Source organism: Amia ocellicauda (assembly GCF_036373705.1).
Source record: "Amia ocellicauda isolate fAmiCal2 chromosome 11 unlocalized genomic scaffold, fAmiCal2.hap1 SUPER_11_unloc_3, whole genome shotgun sequence".
NCBI classification, from domain to species: domain Eukaryota; kingdom Metazoa; phylum Chordata; class Actinopteri; order Amiiformes; family Amiidae; genus Amia; species Amia ocellicauda.
The window spans coordinates 643994-671771 of record NW_027102661.1 but is presented as its reverse complement, the minus strand read 5'-3'; the positions used below and the strand labels follow the sequence as shown (position 1 = coordinate 671771).

The 27778-nt window shown below is 43.6% G+C and overlaps 4 non-coding genes across 4 annotated transcripts; all 4 read left to right on the top strand.

Annotated features, from left to right (window-relative positions):
- The first annotated feature begins 3943 nt into the window (after positions 1-3943).
- Positions 3944-4016, top strand: trnav-aac (transfer RNA valine (anticodon AAC)). Its single transcript has one exon. It is a non-coding gene; the product is annotated as a tRNA-Val (tRNA).
- Positions 4017-4594: 578 nt separating this feature from the next.
- On the top strand, positions 4595-4667 carry trnav-cac (transfer RNA valine (anticodon CAC)). Its single transcript has one exon. It is a non-coding gene; the product is annotated as a tRNA-Val (tRNA).
- Positions 4668-5881: 1214 nt separating this feature from the next.
- Positions 5882-5955, top strand: trnav-cac (transfer RNA valine (anticodon CAC)). The gene has a single exon. It is a non-coding gene; the product is annotated as a tRNA-Val (tRNA).
- Positions 5956-23417: 17462 nt separating this feature from the next.
- On the top strand, positions 23418-23490 carry trnav-cac (transfer RNA valine (anticodon CAC)). The gene has a single exon. It is a non-coding gene; the product is annotated as a tRNA-Val (tRNA).
- The last annotated feature ends 4288 nt before the right edge of the window (positions 23491-27778 follow it).

Sequence of the window (27778 nt, the reverse complement as noted above, 5' to 3'; positions counted from 1 at the left end):
ATCGTGATGTTGTCAAATTGGGTCTTTGAGACTGGTACGTAGTGTGGTTTGTCATAAGTAATTGTGACCATGTCATTGCTTTTACCTTTAATAAGTACATTTCTCAAAAGGGGGACATAACTATCCCCGACCCTCTGGTGGGTTATGATATCCGTATACACATAAAGAGTGTAAAAGCCGCCCCACCACTTCTGAGAACCTGCTCTCTGTGTCAGAATAGAACCCAAATATACGCCCCAGTTGGCCGCTGGTTTGAATGCTAATACCTGGTTTTGACACCTTGTACACTCTGTTTTTAATAGGGTTGTAATATAGCTTGATGTTGGGGGTGCCTTCTGAGAACTGTTTATGCATCTCATCTAATATTTTATCCACATTGTCATAATAACCTCCTTGTATCGTGAATATCCATTGATTTTAACATCATCAAAAATGGCGAAGGTGGCATCCTTATCTTGTAAAACAGCCCAAGTGTAAGGATACTGTATTTCCGCCAACCCCACTTCCCACGACCCCCTTAGATCTATAGATTTTCCAAATTGTACCGTGTAACTGGATATTTCATTTTTAGGGTATATATCGAGAGAGGCGTTACTGGGTAGAGTCATGTAGAAGCCTCCTGATTCCATCTTGAGTACCGAAAGTAATGCCCCCAACACACCCACGGGCATGTTGTTATAAGGATTGAATATCGCAAACCTGTTGTTCCGGGACCCAACTATTGAACTTTTCAGGCCATCCAAGCCATTTCACCAACACGTATTTTTTCCGGTTCTGGGTTTTTTCAGCTAATATCTTTTCAACTCTGTATACACTGTCTTTACCCACAATCATTTTTTGTAACTCGGCTAACCTTTGGCAAAAGAACTCCTTAGCTTTGAAACGCGAACCACATCACCGATGTTGAACTTATAAGTAGTTTTTCCCTTCTTAATAAATGGTCCGTATAATTCTTTATAGACCTTAAAAGAATTACTTTGATCAACATCTATAGGCTTCATTTTAATACTGGTGTGATACCCTTGGTTGTAAGCATCGATAAAATCCTGAACTTTATCAAAATACTTGAACGTGTTGACCGCTGTAAAATATCTCCAGATTTTGGTCTTCATGGTGCGGTTAAACCTCTCCACTACCAATGCCTTAAGCTCATTACCGGTGGTGAAATGATGTATTTTGTGTCTCTTCAGTAGATTCTGAAATTCTCTGTTGAGAAACTCTTTTCCTTTATCAGTCTGCAGTTTTTTAGGACATCGACCCTGGGACAATATATCCTCAAAGGCCCTTGTCACCGCCCGACCTGTTTTTTTATGTAGAATGCGAGCCCAGGCATATTTTGATAACACATCGATACACATCAACATCAATTTGTGACCATTGTTATGTTTTGATAAATTTGACATATCGACTAGATCCATTTGCCATTGTGAGTCTATGTCAGTTGCATATACGCGGTTTCTTTTAAAGTTAATCCTGAGAGGTTTATGTAAGGTATAGGCGTCTTGTTCCCGTAACCATTCTGAAACAACCACATCATTAACCTTCACTCCGGCCTCAGCGAGTCCTCTTTGAAAACCCTTCTTACCCGCCAAACCCCCAATCTTGGCTGGGTTGTAGTATAGTTCCTGCATTTGGGGAGCTTGCCGAGTCATTCTGTCAAATAACCAAACAGACCCACACTATGCGCAAAGTTTTTATACAAGGTTTTTTATTCAACTTCAGGAGAGCAGATACCCCTTTTTAGACATTTGAGAAAAGTATAACATACACAACAATTTTTTCTACGGTCCAGACAAAAAGAAATCAGATGATTGGTTACTTGATCTATATCAACAAATATACCTGTTTCTTTATCTTGTAGGCACACACCTCAGTTACATATGTAAATAAAACAACAATATGACCTATTTTAAAAGTAAACAGAGGTGTATTAAACATGCTCAGCAAAAGGTCCTACAGATGTTGATGAAATGGCCTAATATCATTCTTGGCCCCCTTGAGCGCTTCATCCCAGTGTTCGTACCCCCCGGTCTTTGTTACAGCAGCCATTCACTTTTCCAGGTTTGAAAGTTGATCCTCATCGATGGTTAAATCTGTAGAGAAAAGGCTCGCGTTGGCTACTTTTCGGTCAAGCACATGGTGTAATAGCGCTCTCAGGTTAGCTGCAGAGTGTTGATGACAGAACCAGTTGCAGAAGCAGTCCAGAACATTCCCCATGTTCAAAGTCCCTTAGTTCAGGTCAGAGTCTGAATCAGTGGCGTAGATGTCGAATTCCTCGTCGCTGCCCCCAGCTTTAACTTCTTTACGGAAGAAATAAGCTTTTAGCTTGCCAGCGGTTTTTCTACTCGGCTCATCCAGGTCATTGACCAGCTGCCCAAGTTTCTCTATTATAAACGGCTCCTTTTTCAGCTCCAGCAAAATCTCATCTATGATTTTCTGGACTTGTCCCGCAGTGACATGTATGTGGGAGTAAGACAGCGCCTTGATTAGTGCCGGTTTCAGCCACGGTTTGTTCAGTCTTCTGTAAAACACGTTGAAATAGAACAGGAAATAGTAACGGTCTGGTTCAAACAAACAACTGTGTCTCAACTGACTGGGGTGATTCACTTCACACCCCCGACAGACTTCTTTCAGAGCTCGGTCGATGAGAGCACTCAGAATATACACCAGGGTGCTTTTAACCACTCTGCTTACTTGGTCACATACCCCGGGCATAAATCCTGTGTCTTCATCACGCCCCTGGGACAGTCCGATGCTCATTGGGTCGCCTGGTGGTTTGTGGGGTGTTTCTACATCCATTGGACTGACCCCCTCCTGAGACGCACAGACGGTAGACAGTTCGGCAAAATCGAGGCCCTCCATGAGCTCCAGAGGCTGGGGATCCCCGAGACTCATTTGGACATCCATCGCACCGCATGTTGTTTCGTCCTGAGGGACCGGGGTCTGAGGTCTTGGAGGGTAACCGCAGTCAGAGGGTTCCAGAGTGTATACAAAATCTGGGGAATAGAACCAGGGGTGATCCCGGGTTTGAAGAGGCCTGTAGAGCCTGTCGACGTCCGCAGCTTTCGGGTAAGACATTCTCTTTAATTTTAAACCATGAATGAATTGTTGCGCCTTTTATCCTATCTCTTCACTACGTCACGACACACCGCCCTCTTAGAAGAGAGTAGCCCCTGAGCCGTCAGACCCCCCTCCAAAACCCCACACGTCGTCGGTTTTATCATCGTCGTCGTCATTCAAGGGGGATATATAATCCATAATCCAGCATATTCTCCTTCTAACCAAATCCAGTTGCGAACATTTGGTCAAGATGTCAAAACCATCATTTATACAGTTTATGACCTCTTTCAAGAACGGCCAGTCCACGGCGTCAAACATAATTTCTGTAACCTGTTTTTCTGGATCCTCCACACCCCCTTCAATAGGGTTTGTAATCAGGGTACTGCTAAACAAAACCTTACGATCTGTAGTTTGAGATAGACTCTTCACCACTCTACCGTAGTTCTGCAAGCTTTCCCATTCACACCTTTCAAAACCCTGAGTCGGAGACTCCATTTCGCATTCTCTTGGACCCTCTTGCAAGCCTTCTAGAGTCTTATCCACAAGCCCCAGATCTCTCCAGGCCATCACCTTCAACCAGTCCTCATAAGAGTATTCAATTACCGTCTCAAAAGGTTCCAACGTACCCTCCTTCTCTCCCAAAGCAAAAAGCTCCACTCCAACACAGCTGGGATCCCTTTTAAAGCGCAGGGCGACCTGCCTTTGAAAGAGTTTCCAAAGTGTCCTGATGTGCCCTTTAGCAATGCCAAACAGGTCTGTGAAAATGGCATCCTTTCGCGGCACTTCACACGCCATCTCACAGTCTAGCCGACCTGAAATGCGTGAGCCCGTTTTACGAGCAGGCTTCAACGGTAACCGTTTGAAGCAAGACGTTGCGGTGTCAGTTTCCGTAGTGTAGCGGTTATCACGTTCGCCTAACACGCGAAAGGTCCCCGGTTCGAAACCGGGCGGAAACAGCCTGCTGTGGGCTGGTCCGTTTCATCCTGTTTGCCCTCGTGGTTCCCCGGAGGCGGTGGGTAGCTTTTCTTCATTGGAGTGCCCGAAATCGGTGCTCTCAGAGCCTCCGTCCGTCGACAGGTTGAAATTGTAAACGCTGGTGTAGCCACTTTTAATTAAAATCTGATGATGATGATGATGATGTTGTTGTTGTTGTTGTTGTTGTTGTTGTTCTTGTTGTCATCGTGGTCGCCGTCATTATTATTGTTAAAGTAAAGCAGTAGTTAGATTTGTTGCTACCGTAAGGTGCAGAAGGCACAATAGATCTGTGATTGTCTGATGGTGGCACAAGACGAGCAGCAGCTGTTTGAACAAGCCATTGAGCATCACCTTGTTGGGGTAAGTGTAAGTCTTGTCATTGCTCAGGGCGTTCTTCCTTTGAAAGAGTTTCCAAAGTGTCCTGATGTGCCCTTGAGCAATGCAATATAGGTCAGTGAAAATAGAAACCTTTATCTCACAGGCTGGCCCACGGGAAACGCCTGTGTGCGTTTTACCAGCCGGCTTCGATAGGAGTTATTCGAAATACCAGGACGGGTTGGTTTCCGTAGTGTAGTGGCTATCACGTTTGCCTCACACGCGAAAGGTCCCCGGTTCGAAACCGGGTGGAAACAACCCGCGGTGCACGTGTGCCAGTGCCGTGTTACCCGTCCCCCATCTCTCTGCCCCAAGGGTGGCTGTCGTTTTCTCTTCCTCGGAGTGGCAAGAAATCCTGACCTTGAGAACAAACGATGTAAGAAGGGTAGCTTTGCGAGGCGCTGGAACTGACACTTTTAAAATCGATACATGTTGTTGCTGTTACAATACGACCGTAGCAGGATCGGCGACATTGCTGTTACTCTTATGTAGTTGAAGGCGCAAAATAGCTCTGATAGTCTGGTGGTGACGGAAGACCACCAGCCGTTTGAACAAGCCATTCAGCATCACCTTGTTGGGCTAAGTGCAGGCACTGTCTGATCGCAGGGCGTCCTGCCTTTGAAAGAGTTTCCGAAGTATCCCGAAATCGGTGCACTCAGAGCGTCCGTCCGTCGACAGGATGAAATTGTAAACGCTGGTGTAGCCACTTTTAATTAAAATCTGATGATGATGATGATGATGATGTTGTTGTTCTTGTTGTTGTTCTTGTTGTTCTTGTTGTCGTCGTGGTCGCCGTCATTATTATTGTTAAAGTAAAGCAGTAGTTAGATTTGTTGCTACCGTAAGGTGTAGAAGGCACAATAGCTCTGATAGTCTGGTGGTGAAGGAAGACCACCAGCCGTTTGAACAAGCCATTCAGCATCACCTTGTTGGGCTAAGTGCACGCACTGTCTGATCGCAGGGCGTCCTGCCTTTGAAAGAGTTTCCGAAGTATCCCGAAATCGGTGCACTCAGAGCGTCCGTCCGTCGACAGGTTGAAATTGTAAACGCTGGTGTAGCCACTTTTAATAAAAATCTGATGATGATGTTATTGTTCTTGTTGTTGTTGTTGTTGTTCTTGTTTTTCTTTTTGTCGTCGAGGTCGCCGTCATTATTATTGTTAAAGTAAAGCTACCGTAAGGTGTAGAAGGCACAATAGCTCTGTGATTGTCTGATGGTGGCACAAGACGAGCAGCAGCTGTTTGAACAAGCCAGTGAGCATCACCTTGTTGGGGTAAGTGTAAGTCTTGTCATAGCTCAGGGCGTTCTTCCTTTGAAAGAGTTTCCAAAGTGTCCTGATGTGTCCTTGAGCAATGCAAAATAGGTCAGTGAAAATAGAAACCTTTATCTCACAGGCTGGCCCACGGGAAACGCCTGTGCGCGTTTTACCAGCCGGCTTCGATGGGAGCCATTCGAAACACCACGACAGGTCGTTTTCCGTAGTGTAGTGGCTATCACGTTCGCCTCACACGCGAAAGGTCCCTGGTTCGAAACCGGGCGGAAACAACCCGCGGTGCATGCGTGCTAGTGCTTTGTTATCTGTCCCTGTAACGCGGCCGGCCATCGTTTTCTCTTCCTCGGAGTGTCAAGAAATCCTGACCTTGAGAACAAACGATCACAGAAGGGTAGCTTTGCGAGGCGCTGGAACTGACAGTTTTAAAATCGATACATGTTGTTGCTGTTACAATACGACCGTAGCAGGATCGGCGACATTGCTGTTACTCTTATGAGTAGATAGTAGGGTTTTATGGGCGCGGCCTATTTTGTTATGACGTATGCCCTAAGCTTATTAATATTCCTACGTCATAATTGGGGGGCGTGATTTTAGGTAGAGTTATTTCCTTAATTATTCCTACGTCATATCCGTCAGAAAGTGTACACCCATAAAACCCTGAACAACAAGGCCGCCCATAACCTGTTGTTCTTGTTGTTCTTGTTGGTCAACTGTAGAGTGTGAATGGGTCGGCTCTTCCTGTAGTGTTTGGGGGTCTTTTTTAAATATACATGTAATGGTTTAGTAAATCTAAACCGTTATAAGATCAACAAGTTCTGTTGTCTGTAATGGTCCCAGGTCTTAACAATGCCAGTTTTGAATAGTGCGTTTATCATATTCACACTGTCTCTGTCTGTCTCTCTCTCTCTCTCGCCCAATCATTTTATAAGATCAACAAGTTCTGTTGTCTGTTATGATCCCAGGTCCTAACAATGCCTGTTTTGCATAGGGTACTTATGTTATCCACACTGTATCTGGCTCTGTCTCTCCCCTCAAATTTAATTAAAAATAAAATTAAAAAAGAGGGTGTGTGTGTGGGTGTTTGTGTGTATAGGTTAATTGTTTTTGTAAAAAAAAAAATAAAAAGCTGTGGTTATATTTTATCTCTCACATAATGTGTTCAGTCGTTTTACTTAAATACATTCTAGGGTCTTAAAGCTCATAAGAGTTAGACTTAAGATAAGGATATGCTTTTAAGGTATTTTAGCAGTCTCAATCCCTGATGATAAGGAATCGTTTAAAAAATAAAAACAACTGATCACTCAATGCTAAATAGATCACAACACTCAAGGCTAAATCACTCACACCATGGGTGGCGGGGGTGGGCTCAGACAACAGTACGTATGGCATGTGGTATCAAAACATTCAGAATACTTTTAACCTATATAATTTATAAGCTTTGTAAAATAAACCCAAATATCTCTTTTGCGGGGATAAACGCTGTTCTGAGTAGTTTGTGACTTGTTTAATACCAAACAAAGCATCGCTATTAAAAAAAAAAAAAAAATCACTGTAAAAGCGCTAGTTATTTTAGATCTTTATAGTTATTTTCTTGGCTCAGGTTGTTTTTTAGCGCTTATAAAGGCCTGAAATATTCTTAGTGGTTTGTTGACTATAGGTCTTGATGCACAAAGGCCAGACCAGAACAATGCCTTACACGCAGATCCGGCATGTGGCCATCAGTATAAGTATGAAGGTCTGGTCTTCAGCTCGACAGACTCTTACTGACCTTTCGATTTAAGACTAAAGATCAACAATGTCCGGAAACAACATCAGCGACTTCGATTTAAATGAGTTTTTAGGCAAGTCTTCAGATTATTTTCATTGACTCAGAGCGTGTTGTGTGCATGTATTGTAAATAAGGCTATAACATCTGTTTTAAGTTCTGTAAAATTATTTTTCAGCCAGTCAACAGGAGTTAATTCCCAACGCTGAGGAGATCATCTGGAACAACGACGGTAAGATTTTTGTGTTTGCGCTCATGGGTTCTTATGTATGGGTGTGTGTGGTTTTGAAGCGGCTCATTAGAGTTATGAAAACGTTTTAATATATATTAATGCCGGTCTCTTTAATTACACAGAAACTATCGAAAGGCCTGTGATTAATGTCTCCGAGGATCGACCAAGAGAAGTGGTTGTCCCTAGACAGACTGTCTGCCGACCGGGTAAGAACTAAATCCCTGTTTGTTTGTATAACGTTTCTGTAAGATGTTTGAGTCCAGTTTTGTTAATTTTAAAAAATTATCCTGTCTAACAGTATTAAGAAACGTGGTTCGAGACAACGAAAGGCCTTCCACATCGAGGGCTTGTTTCGTTTTACCTTCGAGAACCGTAACCTTTCAAGAATCTGAAAGGCCGTCAGCCCCGGTATCTGATAGCTGTGAGTATATGTCTGCAGCCTGTAAGAGGTTAAAGCTTTTTATAAAGCGGTGTGGTTAAAGGTTAAACATGTCTCTTACCTTCACAGCGGTGCAAAAAGCTAAACCAGCCGAAAAAAATAAGAAACGATTATTCTGTGGAGGTAAGTAAGATCTTTCAAACTTTAATGTTTTTAAAAGGGCTTTGTTTGCCCGTTGAGGGCTAATATTTAAGCGATGGGTGACCGTTTCCTGTAGGGCGGGGGGTTCTGGGAAAGATCTTTAGAAGTCCGGACAGGTCTAGGCTTGTTTCTGGGGAACGTGTTTAGAAATGACCGATTGCCGTACCGTCTGGTTAGGAAGTAAAGCCGTCCGAAAGGGTTTAGTAAGTTGTTTGGCTTATCTCCCGCTATTATACTTCTGTTTTAAAGTGGTTGTAGGAAAAGGCTTGAAGGTGTTCATTGTATTTAATATTTAAACAGATCGTGAAAACGTTTGTGAAACAGGAAGTCCCGGGATCAGGAATCGTTTACACTTGGAAGGTTCGTTTAAAAATGAAATGTTGTTGTGTGTGTGTGTGTTTTATTAACAATATTACAGTTTTTAAAGAAACATTTAAGAAACAGTTTATTTACAGCGGCTTCTCTGTTTTACATTTATTATCAAGTCCTAATAAATATATTGTCTGTAAATAATATTGCGTTGTAGTGAATGTCTAAGGCTATTTTCAAAGGTCTAAAAAAGCTAAAGGTTTTGAATGTCCTGGACATGTTGTTTTAAGTTTGATTTCTGTCGCCGTTTAAAGATGTAAATGTAATGTATATTTTTATTCTTCCCAAGACTCTTGGGATAGTCATTCTGTGGATGAGCTATTGAGAACAATTACCCCGTCTAAGTGGGATCAAACATCTTCCCCGGTGAGATCACCGAGAGGATCCCCCACGGTGGTCTTGGAGACCCCCCAACATCTACTCAGGCCACAGCCTTCTGGGGGTAATTCAACACCCCAGATTCAGCCCGCCGCATTGTCGGGCGGAACAAATACAGGCATCCAACAACCTCATGGGTCGCCGTCAGTCAGGGCTGACACACCACCCAACGACGGCCTGGTTTCAACATCGTTCCCCCAGACCCATTTCTTGGCTACAGAAACGCGGAACAGTACCCCGCGCTTGGCCAGGGTGTCACCGCAAAGGCCTTCTTGGTCTCCGTCCATGAGTATACGCTCGCTCCCTGCCTCCTTCGACCGAGATTTACCGGAGCGACCATCCTTTGAAGCTGAGCCAGGCCACCAGCCCCCGGAGCTACTTCCTGAAGGTCGGCATGAGTTGCTACATACTTTGTTACAAAATCAAAGACTTGTGTTAGTGGGGCAAAACCTGGTGATAGAGAGCCAAAACACCCTTATTAATACCCTTACTAACGAATTGTACCGTATTTAATGTTTTAATAGACACAAAACGCCTTACTATTGTGGGTTGTTGGAAAAATAAAAAATAAATTAAAAAATGTCCTGACTTGGTAAAAGAACTCACAAACTAAAGGATTATGAACAAGCTAGGGCCCCAAAAAGACCTTCCCGAGAGAACATCCCCGGCCCTGTTGTGAACTCCTCTGATGTCCCAATGAACCTGGAACTATTACAAATGATAAATGATTTAAATAACCCCCAATTACCACTGATAGAATGTGAATTAACAGACTTACCGGTGAACCCCGACCTGTTACAGATGGTCAATGATCTAAATAACCACCTCCCACCGGTAGCGCTTATAGAGGTTCACCCCCTAGTTCACCCCGATTTGTTTGAAATGGTGGAGGCTTTGGAGGAGCTACCCCGACCAAATTCTGCCCCTATTATAAATGATTTGAGACAATTAGAACACAGGATGGCGGCAGAAGCAGCCATCACTATAGAGGAGGGTCTTGACATTAACCGGTTGGATATCTTTGAAGGACTTTTACAGGCTTTAAATGAGCCTCCTCAAAAAGGGGGTTTTGTAGATGTCAGCAGTGGGGGTGTTCGGAATGTGGAGGGTTCTGAGACTGATAAGGCTGTGGAGGACATGCTCTGTGAGAATGTAGGGGGTGAAGGCTTTGTTCAAAATGATGATGTGTCCAAGAGTACCAGTGATCCCGTGATTATAGATAGACCGGCCTATAACAATTTTGAAATGATTCAGCGTTTTAATTTTGCAGAACTTTTAAATTGTGACAATTATGCAGAAATATTTGTCAACATACACGAGGCCTTGCAGAAAATGCTTGAACAGGTTGCTGAAAGGGTCAGACCTCGAGATGTTGTACAGTTAGAACTCAGAGGGGATGATTTGTTTAGCAACCTATCTGTAATGCTGAGTGGAGATAATTTAGACGTCTGGCTAAAATCGAAGCGTTATTGCAAAGTAACGCAGCCATCATAGCTGATGAAAGTCTGTCTCTGGTAATGAATGTGGTTCGTAACCCTGAGGGTGGGGCGCTTAGAAGACTGTCGAAATGCTTGAAGAACGACATAATTAGGACCAAGCTCAGGCAATTAGTGGTGAGTTCCAGTGGGGACAATAAGCTCTGTTTTGCTTACAGTTTAATAAAACTACTCACCCCCGACATGCCTGAACCCCAAGCTCTGCAAGAGGCTTTAATGCTTCATCAGAGGGCCGGCTTAAACTCTCAACAGATGGTTGCCTTTTCAGACATCACCAAGTTTGAGGAGTTGTTGTCTTTAAAAATTGTTGTGTGGTACCGTTGTGAGGTAAAGGAAGTATTTGTGAAATTTCAGATACATCCTGAAACCCTTACACAGACACTGTTTCTCTTCCTAAGTGATAGTCATTACTTTGGAATAAAGAGTTTGACGGCTTTTTTGGGTTGTTCGTATGTTTGTCATTGGTGTTATAAGGCCTTCAATGATAAGCTTAAGCACCGCTGTGACGGTTACTGTAACGTCTGTTTCAATCCGCAATGTCGTAAGGGTTTGGCCCCTACCATCCGATGTAAAGATTGCTTAAGGATGTGTCTCTCAGCGTTCTGTTTTTCCGAGCATAAGGTACAGAGGGCCGCTGCTGAGGGGGTTAAAAAACGGAGTTATTGTGATCAAACTAAATATTGCCCGCAGTGTTGCCTCCAGTACCGTTTTCATGAGGTTAAACCACACAAATGTCTGGAGCCGAGATGCAGGATCTGTAATGCTGATTTAACCCCGGGGTCCGAACACCAGTGCTTTATTCAGCCGGTTAAAAAGGAGCCGCCGCACAACCGGTATGTCTTTTTTGCTTTTGAATGCCGGCAAGAAAACGGGGTCCACGTTGCTAATTATATACACTGTATTGACATGTTGGATCGTGAGTGGTCAGCTAGCGGTGAGAGTTGTGTCAGGGATTTCTTTACGCGGTATCGCGGTCCAAAATACCTCAATTACACATTTATTGCCCACAATGCTAAGGGTTATGATTCTTACATTTTGATGAAGTATCTGGTGGAAAATGGGGTGACCCCAAAAATAATAGCTCAGGGTAGCAAGATCATGTGTTTCACCGACGAAGCTTTCAACTAACGTTACATAGACTCGTTAAATTTCCTCCCCATGAAATTGAGCGCTTTGCCTAAGGCTCTGGGTTTTGAGGCTCAGAAGAAAGGTTGGTTCTGCCATTTTTTTAATACTAAGGACACTCAAAATTATCGAGGGTCCTACCCGCCCGCCTCTTATTATGGGGTTGATACTATGATGTCTCATGAGAGGGAGGAATTCTTTAAATGGTACAATACGGTTAAGGGAGGTGTTTTTGATTTCCGAGAAGAGATGGCCGCTTATTGTAAAAATGATGTGGTGATCCTTAAAGAAGCCTGTGTGCGTTTCCGCGCCGAGGTTATCAACACATCAGGTCTCGACCCTTTGCAAAGTGTGACCATAGCGTCTCTCTGCATGAAAATGTATCGGTCCAATTTCTTGCAGAAAAACACTATAGCGGTCACCACTTCTGACAACTATCGTGCTAGACAAAAGAACTTTTCGACTGTCTCCATACAGTGGCTGGAATACCTGAGTGCCCGGGATAACATCTTCATCAGACATGCTTTAAATCAAGGGGAAGTCAAAATGGGGCCTTATGACTTAGACGGTTTTAGCGACGTGTCCGGGCGGCATACCGCTTATGAGTTTGCAGGTTGTATTTACCATGGCTGTCCTCAGTGCTTCGACCCAAACACCTTTAACCCCGTAACACAAAAACTCTGCGGTGATATGTACTATGATTTCCAGGAACGAATTGAAACTTTAAAAAACACCTATGGTTTGAACGTGCTGGTGATTTGGAAACACGAGTGGACGACCCTGAAGGAACAGGAAGCGGGGGTACAACGGTTTATGGAAACCTTGGACTTTCCTGAACGTCTAGAGCCCCGGGATGCGTTATTTGGGGGTCGTACCAACGCCCTCTGTTTACATTATGAGGTAAAGGAGGGTGAGAGAGTAGATTACTATGATTTCACCAGTCTGTACCCTTATGTCAACAAGACCAAAATGTACCCGGTGGGGCGTCCAACCATTGTTTATCGTGACTTTCTCGAAATCGGACATTACTTTGGTTTGATCAAAGTCACCATGTACCCTCCTCGCGAGCTGTTCTTACCCGTGTTGCCTTACAGGTGTTCGGGAAAATTGATGTTCCCTCTGTGTAGAACGTGTGTGGAAACTGAAAATCAAACTACCTCTTGTCTGCACAGTGATGAAGAGAGAGCGCTGACGGGTGTCTGGTGTAGCATTGAGCTTGACAAGGCGGTGGAGAAAGGTTACAGAGTCGGTAAGGTGAATGAGGTTTGGCATTTTTCTGAAAAATCTGATACTCTTTTTGCTGATTACATTATGACCCATCTGAAAGGGAAACAGGAGGCATCGGGCTATCCCTCATGGTGTGTTGACTCCGCGGCCAAAGAGCGATACGTTCAGCAATATTTTGAAAAGGAAGGGATCCGTCTAGAGCCGGGGAACATAACTGTCAACCCCGCCAAGAGACAAATGTCCAAACTGATTTTAAACAGTCTGTGGGGTAAGTTTGGGGAAAGAAATTACCGTCTAAACACAACCTTGATTAAAACCCCTGAACAGTTTATAGAATTTATGTTTTCCAAACAACATGCAGTATCACACTTTCAATTCTTAAATGACCACGTGGCACAGGTCCAGTGGAGGGCCCCTAAAGATTTCCCCACCAAACAGGGGAACGTTAATGTTTTCATAGCGTTTTTTACCACGGCTTACGCCCGGCTTGAACTGTACAACTTAATGGATCAGTTGCAGGAACGCACGCTCTATCATGATACTGACTCTGTAATCTTTGTCACCAGGCCAGGGGATTGGGTCCCTCCCCTCGGGGACTACCTTGGGGAGTTAACGAGCGAACTAGATCCTCAGGACCACATAGTGGAGTTTGTTTCAGGGGGTCCTAAGACTTACGCATACAGAACGGCTGCGGGTAAGACCTGTATGAAAGTTAAGGGTTTCACTCTGAACCATTGTAACAACAAGCTCATTAACATCAAGTCTCTGACGACCCTGGTAGAAAGTTTTGTAACCGAGAAAGACGCGCCTCCTCGTGAGATTATTACAGCCGGAAATCAGATCTATCGCAATAAAAAGGGGTACACGTTGGAAAATAGATCACTAAACAAACGATTCAGGGTGGTGTACAATAAAAGAGTGTTGAAGACTGATTATACCACTCTGCCTTATGGATATTAGCGGTGGTTTTGATAACAGACTTCAACACCCTTTCTCCTGTATTATAGCCGGTCCCTCCAATTCGGGGAAGAGCTATCTTATAAAGAACATCATAGAAGATGTGGACGCAACCGTGTCCCAAGCTCTTGACAACATAGTGTGGTGTTACTCTTGCTGGCAACCTCTCTACGATGATTTGGCTTCGAAAAAAAATAATCTGAAATTTGTGCAAGGTCTCCCCGCCTCGTTGTGTGACGATGACTTGTTCCCGCCCGGTCAAACTAATCTAGTGATCCTTGATGACCTGATGGAGCAGGCCGGTGACAACAGTGAAGTGGAAAAAGCTTTCACAAAGTACACTCATCATAGGAATTTAAGTATTATTTATTTAGTTCAAAATCTATTTTTTCAAGGTAAAAAAAGCCACACTATTAATTTAAATGCCAATTATATAATTCTTTTTAAAAACCCCAGAGATAAACTACAGGTCACCGTCTTGGCTCGTCAAATATACCCTAACCAGACCAAGTTCTTTTTGGAGGCATTTAAAGATGCCACCAAAAAACCCTACGGGTACTTGATTGCGGACTTAAAAGCACAAACCCCAGAAGACTTTCGCCTCAGAACAGGTTTGTGCCCACCCGATTGGCCGGCAGTGTATGTGCTAAAGAAAAGGAAATAAATAAGAATGTCTGTTCGGATTAAAAGAAATCTGCCACTTTTGCAAATGTTATTTGAGGGGAGCCCGCGCCATAGGAAAGCTGTGCTGGCAGGGGCCCCCTCGGATTTGATCGAGACCCTGTGTGAAATAGCTTTTAACATCTTACGCGGTAATATACCCCTAACCCCTTCTCAACATTCTAAACTCAAAAAACAAAAAGCGGTTATCAAGATCATCGCTAATAAGAAGTATTCTATTAAAAGAAAAAGAAAGAAGATTAATCAAACCGGGGGTTTTATAGGACCGCTGTTGAGCATAGCCGTGCCTTTCCTAACCAGTCTTCTAGCTTCCAGAGTGGGTTAATAATGGAATATGCTCAGAAAATGTTTTTGATCCCTCAGGAGCAGCTTGAGAAACTGAGAAAAAATGTTGTCGGGCCAGAGCCCATTAGACAAACGGCCGAAAACAACTTGGACTCTGAAATGAAAGCTATACAGGCCAGGGCCGATTTAAATCAGTATTCCAAAGCCCAGTTGTATACCAACACGTTACAGCGCTACCTCCGTCTGGTTAGACAGGGTGAAAAAGATCAATACATTTTAACTTAAACCATGGCCTGTCAAGAAAATGGTTCTGGGGCTGATGCGGGGGGTACGGTTGATAAAGATGTTGCGGTGACCGAACCTGTTGAGAGTTCAGAGGGAGATGTTGTAACGGATGTTTTGAGAAACATGCCGGCCAGAAGGAAAAGACATGCACAATATATCCTGCACAAAATGGTTCAGAAACCGCGGGTAACTGCTTGGAATGAACAGGGTGAATTTGTTTTTAAAGGACAACTGATCAAAGGTTCACACATGTTTGATTTGTTGAAGAGTGTCACTAGCACTAATAAGGTACCCGATAGTCGCCGACCTGTAGGCTGGAATGCTTACCTACAGGCGATGGCCTGTCTGAACATGCCCCAATCAACAGTTCCTAACCAGGAAACGCTACAAAAAATCCGTCTGTGTAAAGAGGTGGAGCCTGATCTGACTCCGATATCTCATTACTCTGACCGTGCTGAGCGACCATCCTCAGGATCTATCCATCGTTGGGAAGCTTATTAATATCATGTTTTTATTTGTCTCCCCTGTAAATAATGACCCGATAAACAATTTTTTTTTTTTTTTTTTTTTCAAATGTTGTACATTTATTTATACCATAACCCCTGCTTTGTATAAGAATTGTGTTGAATAAAAACAAAACTAATGATTCAAAGGCTGTTTTCATTATTTTTTCACCTTAACACGCATGACATCTTTTAAAATCCTCACAAGAACACCCCATCTGTATACATGGCTGGCTAGGGTCGTAAGTCATTGTGTTATAAGGGGGGGTCCACAGTGTCCTGACAAACTCTGCCACTTTTTTATCATTTTGGCCTAAATCCTCACTGTACAAGGCCATAATATCGGGGTATGACCTTCCTTTAGATCTATGATATAAGAAAAACACACAGTGTTGACCACAAGTGAAGGTCTGAAGACTTTGTACTTGACGACCGCTGTAAATGGTTTCTTGACAGTTGTTGAGCAGAAAGTTATTTATCTTCCGAGGGAAAGGTCTGAAATCCGGGGGGTTTGCATAGGAATCAAAAAATTCACCACGGTGGTCCTCCCTTAGATAAATAGCCAGCCAATGTTCTCCGGGCATATTTTTAGGGTGTGTGTTGATTATGTACATTGCAGGTAAATTCTTGATCTTAAATTTAGGCAGCTGATCGCAGGCGTAGACTCCTTGAAACAGTTTCCGTGAGCCGGCCAGGGCATTCATGATGTGGTTGAGCTCTCTGGTGTTCATTTTAATAATAATCATACAGAACGTTTCTCCTCTGATTCACCTCAATAATGTTGTCAAACACAGCATACACGACCATATTTACAGTGCGTGGTAGAGGCTGCTTGAAACGCATCTCCAAACGCATATTGCCCGTCTTCATCAGTGAAAAATGTTGTCCACACTCTTCGTCAGGGGTCAGGTTGAAACCGTACAGGGTGTAACCGCTGCAGTATTCCCGGCGATCGATCAGCAGAGTTTGATCCTTGAGATGGCGACCCGTAGCCAGTACTAGACTGTCATATTCACGAACCGCATTGCCGTTTTCAAAGTCAGGTTGAAAAGGTCTGGATGGAACCTGCACACCATCGACGTACAACGCTATAAATTCCGCGTTATAATGTTTAAAGTTAAAGGGGTTCTTGTTGTAAACCCCGGTAAATGCATCATTATCTTCGAGACCTATAATAACCTGTTTTGGGAGCTGTCCTAGAAACAGATTTTCCTGGTTCATCACCCGTGTCCCTGCGGGGATACTGTGGACTTTCATATAGACTCTTTCGATCGGGTACTTGGCGTTTGCCGTCATTAACGCCTGCGCGTGTCCTAGTTTAACCGCCGGGGAGACGGACACTTTTTTCACAAACAGCGAGGCCGATAATATGGTCAGTTTATATTTTTCAGTATCAGGGGTCATCAGACAAAAAGCACTTTTACTACGGATCATTTTAATTTTAATGTCTACCCCGTTGAGCATGAGTTTTTCTTGGAAAAATATGTCTGCATGGATATGCCCCATTAGCTCAAAGGTCCTCCCTTCTGTTGAAGAGGCCGTTCTTTTTTGCAAACCCTTATTGAGTCCCTCTGGATCCTTGTCGTCCATAGCTTCCGGGATGTCTTTGAAGAAAGGCTGAACTGTTTGCTTAGGGTCTCCTCATTATAATTAAGGATACACTCCATCATGGCTCTATAGGGGTAAGTATTGCTGCTTTGACTAATGAGCCGATCTCCCAGGGTCACATCCACCTGTGAAAACATGGTGGCCACCGGGTAATTGATGACCCCAGCGTTGGCCGTCTTCTCGATTGCATCGCCATCCTCATCAGTCACTTTACAGTTCATTAAAATAAATGTGTTATTCAAATCAATATAATCCTCGCCATTGCCAGCTATAAAAAACTCCAGAGGGGCCGTGTCTGAAATTTCCACGATATGTTGGAGAATGAGAGATTCTTCGTTTTTTGTTAGCCACGGATCTTCGTCGCCCCCTGGTGGACACATGCTGTTTCTTCTTTTACCCCCCTCCTCGCCATTACCATGAGACCCGAACCCTCCTGATGCTCATGGCTAGCTGCCCGGTTCATAACATTGGTGAACACGTCACTAACAATATTTTTAGCCGCTGATTTCAAGTGGGGTCTGGCTATAGCAAAGCCTCTCTTAAGCAGGGGTACGGCCATTCTAAAGAGACCACGAAAGAGTCCTCCTAGACCGGCGCCATACATTGTGGGGGCTCCTACAATACCGGGCAAGCCGTTCCCGGCTTGCATCTTGTAATAATCCACATAGGCGCTAGGATCTACATAACCCCTCGAGGTAGCCATTTTAATAATGTACACACTGTTTCAGGGGTCGAAAATGTAGTTTGACAATAACTTTACCGAAGCGGAAGGGTACGTTGATATTCTGATCCGATTTTACTTCGATCGTGATGTTGTCAAAGTGGGTCTTTGAGACTGGTACGTAGTGTGGCTTGTCATAAGTAATTGTGACCATGTCATTGCTTTTACCTTTAATAAGTACATTTCTCAAAAGGGGGACATAACTATCCCCGACCCTCTGGTGGGTTATGATATCCGTATACACATAAAGAGTGTAAAAGCCGCCCCACCACTTCTGAGAACCTGCTCTCTGTGTCAGAATAGAACCCTAATATACGCCCCAGTTGGCCGCTGGTTTGAATGCTAATACCTGGTTTTGACACCTTGTACACTCTGTTTTTAATAGGGTTGTAATATAGCTTGATGTTGGGGGTGCCTTCTGAGAACTGTTTATGAATCTCATCTAATATTTTATCCACATTGTCATAATAACCTCCTTGTATCGTGAATGTCCATTGACTCTTTTTAACATCATCAAAAATGGCGAAGGTGGCATCCTTATCTTGTAAAACAGCCCAAGTGTAAGGATACTGTATTTCCGCCAACCCCACTTCCCACGACCCCCTTAGATCTATAGATTTTCCAAATTGTACCGTGTAACTGGATATTTCATTTTTAGGGTATATATCGAGAGAGGCGTTACTGGGTAGAGTCACGTAGAAGCCTCCTGATTCCATCTTGAGTATCGAAAGTAATGCCCCCAACACACCCGCAGGCATGTTGTTATAAGGATTGAATATCGCAAACCTGTTGTTCCGGGACCCAACTATTGAACTTTTCAGGCCATCCAAGCCATTTCACCAACACATATTTTTTCCGGTTCTGGGTTTTTTCAGCTAATATCTTTTCAACTCTGTATACACTGTCTTTACCCACAATCATTTTTTGTAACTCGGCTTCGTAAAACGTTCCTTCTATATCCTCCCCGTCATAGTCTTTTAACCGGTACACGGGGGGGTCTCTAGCCAACTGTTCGGTAACTGTAAAATATTCGTCAGAAAATGTTTGTTCATAACCTTTGGCAAAAGTACTCCTTAGCTTTGAAACGCGAACCACATCACCGATGTTGAACTTATAAGTAGTTTTTCCCTTCTTAATAAATGGTCCGTATAATTCTATATAGACCTTAAAAGAATTACTTTGATCAACATCTATAGGCTTCATTTTAATACTGGTGTGATACCCTTGGTTGTAAGCATCGATAAAATCCTGAACTTTATCAAAATACTTGAACGTGTTGACCGCTGTAAAATATCTCCAGATTTTGGTCTTTATGGTGCGGTTAAACCTCTCCACTACCGATGCCTTAAGCTCATTACCGGTGGTGAAATGATATATTTTGTGTCTCTTCAGTAGATTCTGAAATTCTCTGTTGAGAAACTCTTTTCCTTTATCAGTCTGCAGTTTTTTAGGACATCGACCCTGGGACAATATATCCTCAAAGGCCCTTGTCACCGCCCGACCTGTTTTATTATGTAGAATGCGAGCCCAGGCATATTTTGATAACACATCGATACACATCAACATCAATTTGTGACCATTATTATGTTTTGATAAATTTGACATATCGACTAGATCCATTTGCCATTGTGAGTCTATGTCAGTTGCATATACGCGGTTTCTTTTAAAGTTAATCCTGAGAGGTTTATGTAAGGTATAGGCGTCTTGTTCCCGTAACCATTCTGAAACAACCACATCATTAACCTTCACTCTGGCCTCAGCGAATCCTCTTTGAAAACCCTTCTTACCCGCCAAACCCCCAATCTTGGCTGGGTTGTAGTATAGTTCCTGCATTTGGGGAGCTTGCCGAGTCTTTCTGTCAAATAACCACACAGACCCACACTATGCGCAAAGTTTTTATACAAGGTTTTTTATTCAACTTCAGGAGAGCAGATACCCCTTTTTACACATTTGAGAAAAGTATAACATACACAACAATTTTTGACAAAAAGAAATCAGATGATTGGTTACTTGATCTATATCAACAAATATACCTGTTTCTTTATCTTGTAGGCACACACCTCAGTTACATATGTAAATAAAACAACAATATGACCTATTTTAAAAGTAAACAGAGGTGTATTAAACATGCTCAGTAAAAGGTCATACAGATGTTGATGAAATGGCCTAATATCATTCTTGGCCCCCTTGAGCGCTTCATCCCAGTGTTCGTACCCTCCGGTCTTTGTTACAGCAGCCATTAACTTTTCCAGGTTTGAAAGTTGATCCTCATCGATGGTTAAATCTGTAGAGAAAAGGCTCGCGTTGGCTACTTTTCTGTCAAGCACATGGTGTAATAGCGCTCTCAGGTTAGCTGCATGGTTAGCTGTTGATGACAGAACCAGTTGCAGAAGCAGTCCAGAACATTCCCCATGTTCAAAGTCCCTTAGTTCAGGTCAGAGTCTGAATCAGTGGCGTAGATGTTGAATTCTTCGTCGCTGTCCCCAGCTTTAACTTCTTTACGGAAGAAATAAGCTTTTAGCTTGCCAGCGGTTTTTCTACTCGGCTCATCCAGGTCATTGAGCAGCTGCCCAAGTTTCTCTATTATAAACGGCTCCTTTTTCAGCTCCAGCAAAATCTCATCTATGATTTTCTGGACTTGTCCCGCAGTGACATGTATGTGGGAGTAAGACAGCGCCTTGATTAGTGCCGGTTTCAGCCACGGTTTGTTCAGTCTTCTGTAAAACACGTTGAAATAGAACAGGAAATAGTAACGGTCTGGTTCAAACAAACAACTGTGTCTCAACTGACTGGGGTGATTCACTTCACACCCCCGACAGACTTCTTTCAGAGCTCGGTCGATGAGAGCACTCAGAATATACACCAGGGTGCTTTTAACTACTCTGCTTACTTGGTCACATACCCCGGGCATAAATCCTGCGTATTCATCACGCCCCCGGGACAGTCCGATGCTCATTGGGTCGCCTGGTGGTTTGTGGGGTGTTTCTACATCCATTGGACTGACCCCCTCCTGAGACGCACAGACGGTAGACAGTTCGGCAAAATCGAGGCCCTCCATGAGCTCCAGAGGCTGGGGATCCCCGAGACTCATTTGGACATCTATCGCACCGCATGTTGTTTCGTCCTGAGGGACCGGGGTCTGAGGTCTTGGAGGGTAACCGCAGTCAGAGGGTTCCGGAGTATATACAAAATCTGGGGAATAGAACCAGGGGTGATCCCGGGTTTGATGAGGCCTGTAGAGCCTGTCGACGTCCGCAGCTTTCGGGTAAGACATTCTCTTTAATTTTAAACCATGAATGAATTGTTGCGCCTTTTATCCTATCTCTTCACTACGTCACGACACACCGCCCTCTTAGAAGAGAGTAGCCCCTGAGCCGTCAGACGGCGTCAAACATAATTTCAGTAACCTGTTTTTCTGGATCCTCCACACCCCCTTCAATAGGGTTTGTAATCAGGGTACTGCTAAACAAAACCTTACGATCTGTAGTTAGAGAAAGACTCTTCACCACTCTACCATAGTTCTGCAAGCTTTCCCATTCACCACCTTTCAAAACCCTGAGTCGGAGACTCCATTTCGCATTCTCTTGGACCCTCTTGCAAGCCATCTAGAGTCTTATCCACAAGCCCCAGATCTCTCCAGGCCATCACCTTCAACCAGTCCTCATAAGAGTATTCAATTACCGTCTCAAAAGATTCCAACGTACCCTCCTTCTCTCCCAAAGCAAAAAGCTCCACTCCAACATAGCTGGGATCCCTTTTAAAGCGGTAACCCCGTCGAGCCCCCCAGAACAACACCCAGGAGCGTTCAATCTTTAAATTGGTGAGTACAGGAACCCTTGCCCGGGATTGTTTCTTGCGGGGTATCATGTTGATGTCGCTGGACATGTTGAAGAAGCGGGATGTTTCTGATGCTGAGAATTAAAGAGGTATTGCCTAAAAGCAGCGCGGGTTCTTAAATAGAGAGGAGAGTTTCGGGGCATTGCCTTCAGAGGGGTGGGGGTATTTATGGGTGGCCTTGTTGTTCAGGGTTTTATGGGTGTACACTTTCTGACGGATATGACGTAGGAATAATTAAGGAAATAACTCTACCTAAAATCACGCCCCCCAATTACGACGTAGGAATATTAATAAGCTTAGGGCATACATCATAACAAAATAGGCCGCGCCCAAAAAACCCTACTATCTACTCTTATGTAGTTGAAGGCGCAGTATAGCTCTGATAGTCTGGTGGTGACGGAAGACCACCAGCCGTTTGAACAAGCCATTCAGCATCACCTTGTTGGGCTAAGTGCAGGCACTGTCAGAGCGCAGGGCGACCTGCCTTTGAAAGAGTTTCCTAAGTGTCCCGAAATCGGTGCACTCAGAGCGTCCGTCCGTCGACAGGTTGAAATTGTAAACGCGGGTGTAGCCACTTTTAATTAAAATCTGATGATGATGATGATGATGATGCTGTTCTTGCTGTTGTTCTTGTTGTTCTTGTTGTCGTCGTGGTCGCTGTCATTATTATTGTTAAAGTAAAGCAGTAGTCAGATTTGTTGCTACCGTAAGGTGTAGAAGGCACAATAGCTCTGATAGTCTGGTGGTGAAGGAAGACCACCAGCCGTTTGAACAAGCCATTCAGCATCACCTTGTTGGGCTAAGTGCAGGCACTGTCAGAGCGCAGGGCGTCCTGCCTTTGAAAGAGTTTCCAAAGTGTCCTGATGTGCCCTTGAGCAATGCAAAATAGGTCAGTGAAAATAGAAACCTTTATCTCACAGGCTGGCCCACGGGAAACGCCTGTGCGCGTTTTACCAGCCTGCTTCGATGGGAGCCATTCGAAACGCCAGGACGGGTCGGTTTTACCAGCAGTCTCCAACGGTAACCGTTCTAAGCAAGAGGTGACGGTGTCAGTTTCCGAAGTGTAGCGGTTATCACGTTCTCCTAACGCACGAAAGGTCCCCGGTTTGAAACCGGGCGGAAAGAGCCTGCTGTGGGCCGGCCCTTTTCGTCCTGCTTGCCCTCGTGGTTCCCCGGAGGCGGTAGGTGGCTTTTCTTCATTGGAGTTCCCGAAATTGGTGGACTCAGAGCGTCCGTCCGTCGACAGGTTGAAATTGTAAACGCTGGTGTAGCCACTTTTAATTAAAATCTGATGATGATGTTATTGTTCTTGTTGTTGTTGTTGTTGTTCTTGTTTTTCTTTTTGTCGTCGAGGTCGCCGTCATTATTATTGTTAAAGTAAAGCTACCGTAAGGTGTAGAAGGCACAATAGCTCTGTGATTGTCTGATGGTGGCACAAGATGAGCAGCAGCTGTTTGAACAAGCCAGTGAGCATGACCTTGTTGGGGTAAGTGTAAGTCTTGTCATAGCTCAGGGCGTTCTTCCTTTGAAAGAGTTTCCAAAGTGTCCTGATGTGTCCTTGAGCAATGCAAAATAGGTCAGTGAAAATAGAAACCTTTATCTCACAGGCTGGCCCACGGGAAACGCCTGTGCGCGTTTTACCAGCCGGCTTCGATGGGAGCCATTCGAAACACCAGGACAGGTCGGTTTCCGTAGTGTAGTGGCTATCACGTTCGCCTCACACGCGAAAGGTCCCTGGTTCGAAACCGGGCGGAAACAACCCGCGGTGCACGCGTGCTAGTGCTTTGTTATCTGTCCCTGTAACGCGGCCGGCCATCGTTTTCTCTTCCTCGGAGTGTCAAGAAATCCTGACCTTGAGAACAAACGATCGCAGAAGGGTAGCTTTGCGAGGCGCTGGAACTGACAGTTTTAAAATCGATACATGTTGTTGCTGTTACAATACGACCGTAGCAGGATCGGCGACATTGCTGTTACTCTTATGAGTAGATAGTAGGGTTTTATGGGCGCGGCCTATTTTGTTATGACGTATGCCCTAAGCTTATTAATATTCCTACGTCATAATTGGGGGGCGTGATTTTAGGTAGAGTTATTTCCTTAATTATTCCTACGTCATATCCGTCAGAAAGTGTACACCCATAAAACCCTGAACAACAAGGCCGCCCATAACCTGTTGTTCTTGTTGTTCTTGTTGGTCAACTGTAGAGTGTGAATGGGTCGGCTCTTCCTGTAGTGGTTGGGGGTCTTTTTTAAATATACATGTAATGGTTTAGTAAATCTAAACCGTTATAAGATCAACAAGTTCTGTTGTCTGTAATGGTCCCAGGTCTTAACAATGCCAGTTTTGAATAGTGCGTTTATCATATTCACACTGTCTCTGTCTGTCTCTCTCTCTCTCTCGCCCAATCATTTTATAAGATCAACAAGTTCTGTTGTCTGTTATGATCCCAGGTCCTAACAATGCCTGTTTTGCATAGGGTACTTATGTTATCCACACTGTATCTGGCTCTGTCTCTCCCCTCAAATTTAATTAAAAATAAAATTAAAAAAGAGGGTGTGTGTGTGGGTGTTTGTGTGTATAGGTTAATTGTTTTAAAAAAAAAAAAAAAAAAAGCTGTGGTTATATTTTATCTCTCACATAATGTGTTCAGTCGTTTTACTTAAATACATTCTAGGGTCTTAAAGCTCATAAGAGTTAGACTTAAGATAAGGATATGCTTTTAAGGTATTTTAGCAGTCTCAATCCCTGATGATAAGGAATCGTTTAAAAAATAAAATGCTAAATAGATCACAACACTCAAGGCTAAATCACTCACACCATGGGGGGCGGGGGTGGGCTCAGACAACAGTAGGTATGGCGTGTGGTATCAAAACATTCAGAATACTTTTAACCTATATAATTTATAAGCTTTGTAAAATAAACCCAAATATCTCTTTTGCGGGGATAAACGCTGTTCTGAGTAGTTTGTGACTTGTTTAATACCAAACAAAGCATCGCTATTAAAAAAAAAAAAAAAAATCACTGTAAAAGCGCTAGTTATTTTAGATCTTTATAGTTATTTTCTTGGCTCAGGTTGTTTTTTAGCGCTTATAAAGGCCTGAAATATTCTTAGTGGTTTGTTGACTATAGGTCTTGATGCTTAAAAATGTTTTTTTGAGAGACCTAAAGGTTCTAATAAAAGTTTAGAGTAGAGAGGAAGAGATCGTCTCCATCTTGGTTTCTATTTGAAATTTGATGCAGTGTCATTTTATTGGTTGGTTTTGATATGTTAATTGGTAACAGGGCGGCACAAAGGCCAGACCAGAACAATGCCTTACAAGCAGATCCGGCATGTGGCCATCAGTATAAGTATGAAGGTCTGGTCTTCAGCTCGACAGACTCATACTGACCTTTCGATTTAAGACTAAAGATCAACAATGTCCGGAAACAACATCAGCGACTTCGATTTAAACGAGTTTTTAGGCAAGTCTTCAGATTATTTTCATTGACTCAGAGCGTGTTGTGTGCATGTATTGTAAATAAGGCTATAACATCTGTTTTAAGTTCTGTAAAATTATTTTTCAGCCAGTCAACAGGAGTTAATTCCCAACGCTGAGGAGATCATCTGGAACAACGACGGTAAGATTTTTGTGTTTGCGCTCATGGGTTCTTATGTATGGGTGTGTGTGGTTTTGAAGCGGCTCATTAGAGTTATGAAAACATTTTAATATATATTAATGCCGGTCTCTTTAATTACACAGAAACTATCGAAAGGCCTGTGATTAATGTCTCGACCAAGAGAAGTGGTTGTCCCTAGACAGGCTGTCTGCCGACCGGGTAAGAACTAAACCCCTGTTTGTTTGTATAACGTTTCTGTAAGATGTTTGAGTCCAGTTTTGTTAATTTTAAAAAAATTATCCTGTCTAACAGTATTAAGAAACGTGGTTCGAGACAACGAAAGGCCTTCCACATCGAGGGCTTGTTTCGTTTTACCTTCGAGAACCGTAACCTTTCAAGAATCTGAAAGGCCGTCAGCCCCGGTATCTGATAGCTGTGAGTATATGTCTGCAGCCTGTAAGAGGTAAAAGCTTTTTATAAAGCGGTGTGGTTAAAGGTTAAACATGTCTCTAACCTTCACAGCGGTGCAAAAAGCTAAACCAGCCGAAAAACATAAGAAACGATTATTCTGTGGAGGTAAGTAAGATCTTTCAAACTTTAATGTTTTTAAAAGGGCTTTGTATGCCCGTTGAGGGCTAATATTTAAGCCATGGGTGACCGTTTCCTGTAGGGCGGGGGCTTCTGGGAAAGATCTTTAGAAGTCCGGACAGGTCTAGGCTTGTTTCTGGGGAACGTGTTTAGAAATGACCGATTGCCGTACCGTCTGGTTAGGAAGTAAAGCCGTCCGAAAGGGTTTAGTAAGTTGTTTGGCTTATCTCCCGCTATTATACTTCTGTTTTAAAGTGGTTGTAGGAAAAGGCTTGAAGGTGTTCATTGTATTTAATATTTAAACAGATTGTGAAAACGTTTGTGAAACAGGAAGTCCCGGGATCAGGAAGCGTTTACACTTGGAAGGTTCGTTTAAAAATGAAATGTTGTTGTGTGTGTGTGTGTTTTATTAACAATATTACAGTTTTTAAAGAAACATTTAAGAAACAGTTTATTTACAGCGGCTTCTCTGTTTTACATTTATTATCAAGTCCTAATAAATATATTGTCTGTAAATAATAAGGCGTTGTAGTGAATGTCTAAGGCTATTTTCAAAGGTCTAAAAAAGCTAAAGGTTTTGAATGTCCTGGACATGTTGTTTTAAGTTTGATTTCTGTCGCCGTTTAAAGATGTAAATGTAATGTATATTTTTATTCTTCCCAAGACTCTTGGGATAGTCATTCTGTGGATGAGCTATTGAGGACAATTACCCCGTCTAAGTGGGATCAAACATCTTCCCCGGTGAGATCACCGAGAGGATCCCCCACGGTGGTCTTGGAGACCCCCCAACATCTACTCAGGCCACAGCCTTCTGGGGGTAATTCAACACCCCAGATTTAGCCCGCCGCATTGTCGGGCGGAACAAATACAGGCATCCAACAACCTCAGGGGTCGCCGTCAGTCAGGGCTGACACACCACCCAACGACGGCCTGGTTTCAACATCGTCCCCCCAGACCCATTTCTTGGCTACAGAAACGCGGAACAGTACCCCGCGCTTGGCCAGGGTGTTACCGCAAAGGCCTTCTTGGTCTCCGTCCATGAGTATACGCTCGCTCCCTGCCTCCTTCGACCGAGATTTACCGGAGCGACCATCCTTTGAAGCTGAGCCAGGCCACCAGCCCCCGGAGCTACTTCCTGAAGGTCGGCATGAGTTGCTACATACTTTGTTACAAAATCAAAGACTTGTGTTAGTGGGGCAAAACCTGGTGATAGAGAGCCAAAACACCCTTATTAATACCCTTACTAACAAATTGTACCGTATTTAATGTTTTAATAGACACAAAACGCCTTACTATTGTGGGTTGTTGGAAAAATAAAAAATAAATTAAAAAATGTCCTGACTTGGTAAAAGAACTCACAAACTAAAGGATTATGAACAAGCTAGGGCCCCAAAAAGACCTTCCCGAGAGAACATCCCCGGCCCTGTTGTGAACTCCTCTGATGTCCCAATGAACCTGGAACTATTACAAATGATAAATGATTTAAATAACCCCCAATTACCACTGATAGAATGTGAATTAACACACTTACCTGTGAACCCCGACCTGTTACAGATGGTCAATGATCTAAATAACCACCTCCCACCGGTAGCGCTTATAGAGGTTCACCCCCTAGTTCACCCCGATTTGTTTGAAATGGTGGAGGCTTTGGAGGAGCTACCCCGACCAAATTCTGCCCCTATTATAAATGATTTGAGACAATTAGAACACAGGATGGCGGCAGAAGCAGCCATCACTATAGAGGAGGGTCTTGACATTAACCGGTTGGATATCTTTGAAGGACTTTTACAGGCTTTAAATGAGCCTCCTCAAAAAGGGGGTTTTGTAGATGTCAGCAGTGGGGGTGTTCGGAATGTGGAGGGT